Source organism: Passer domesticus, chromosome 4 (assembly GCF_036417665.1).
Source record: "Passer domesticus isolate bPasDom1 chromosome 4, bPasDom1.hap1, whole genome shotgun sequence".
In the NCBI taxonomy this organism is placed as follows: domain Eukaryota; kingdom Metazoa; phylum Chordata; class Aves; order Passeriformes; family Passeridae; genus Passer; species Passer domesticus.
The window spans coordinates 50162722-50164208 of NC_087477.1; positions in this window are offsets into that span (position 1 = coordinate 50162722).

The window sequence follows — 1487 nt, forward strand, 5'->3', positions numbered from 1 at the left end:
TAGTAGACATCTGAATCATCTATTTTGAATAGGTGGATGAATTTATCAGTAGAGTTTCGCTTTCCTCTGACTAACAATATTACATTAGAGGCAGGAGAAGATCAAATCTTTGATTTAGTAATGATTTAATTGCTGTACTTTCAAATCACAAGGTGATTTTGTCACTTTTTTCCAATGGCTACTGAGTGCTTTATGTTTTGTTAAGGTAGTTAAGTATTCCAAAAGCAACAAATGTAAGTTAAAAATGTGCTTTTGGGAGAAGAAAATAAACATAATGAACTACTGTATTGTTTGTCCTATCATGCTTCCAGAATTTATTGCAACTAGGGAATTGGTTTCTAGGAGGAGAAAATCCTGCAAGAGTGTTTCCATACTGCTGTGTACTTGTGAAACATACATTTTGCCTGGTAAGAAATAACATACATTAGTGTTGCTCAATAGATGCATATTTATACAAGGTAAAGAGATATATAAAAAGAAAAAGACATTTATTAAATAAAGGTTAAAAGAGGGAAAAAGAAATCATAAAATGCATTAGAAATAAATTGATGCTGCTTAATTTAGCACTTACTCTTATAATTACAGAAACTAGATTATTTTTAAAAGCTTAAACTGTACCAACAATGTCTTTTTGTAGATTCCTTTATTATTCAAGCACTTTACATTTCCCACATGTCTTATCTTAGGGGTATGGCTTCATAATTACCTATGCCTCTGAGAGTTACCATGCTGCCTTTTACACCTTTCTGATGTAATATACAATAACATCTTTGGAAAAAGTTCTGACATTCAACTTTAAGAATGCCACGCCAAAGCAATGAAGTTCTCTCTTAATTATTTATCTGGGAAACTATTTGTATACATTTGCCAGTAAGGAAAAAGGGGAAAAACATTGTTTAGCCAAACCAAAGCCAGAAAGAAAAAGAAAAAGAAAAGGAAAGGAAAAGAAAAGAAAAGAAAAGAAAAGAAAAGAAAAGAAAAGAAAAGAAAAGAAAAGAAAAGAAAAGAAAAGAAAAGAAAAGAAAGAAGAAAAGAAAAGAAAAGAAAAGAAAAGAAAAGAAAAGAAAAGAAAAGAAAAAGAAAAGAAAAGAAAAGAGAAAAGGAGAGGGGGAGGGGAGGGGAGGGGGAGAGGGGAGGGGAGGGGGGAGGGGAGGGGAGGGGAGGGGAGGGGGGAGGGGAGGGGGAGGGGAGGGGAGGGGGAGGGGAGGGGAGGGGAGGGGGGAGGGGAGGGAGGGAGGGAGAGAGAGGAGAGGAGAGGAGGAGAGGAGAGGAGAGGAGAGGAGAGGAGAGGAGAGGAGAGGGAGGAGGAGAGGAGAGGAGAGAGGAGAGGAGGAGGAGAGGAGAGAGAGGAGGAGGAGAGGAGAGGAAGAGGAGAGGAGAGGAGAGGAGAGGAGAGAAGGAGAGGAGAGGAGAGGAGAGGGAGGAGAGGAGAGGGAGGAGGAGAGGAGAGGAGAGGAGAGGAGAGGAGAGGAGAGGAGAGGGAGAGT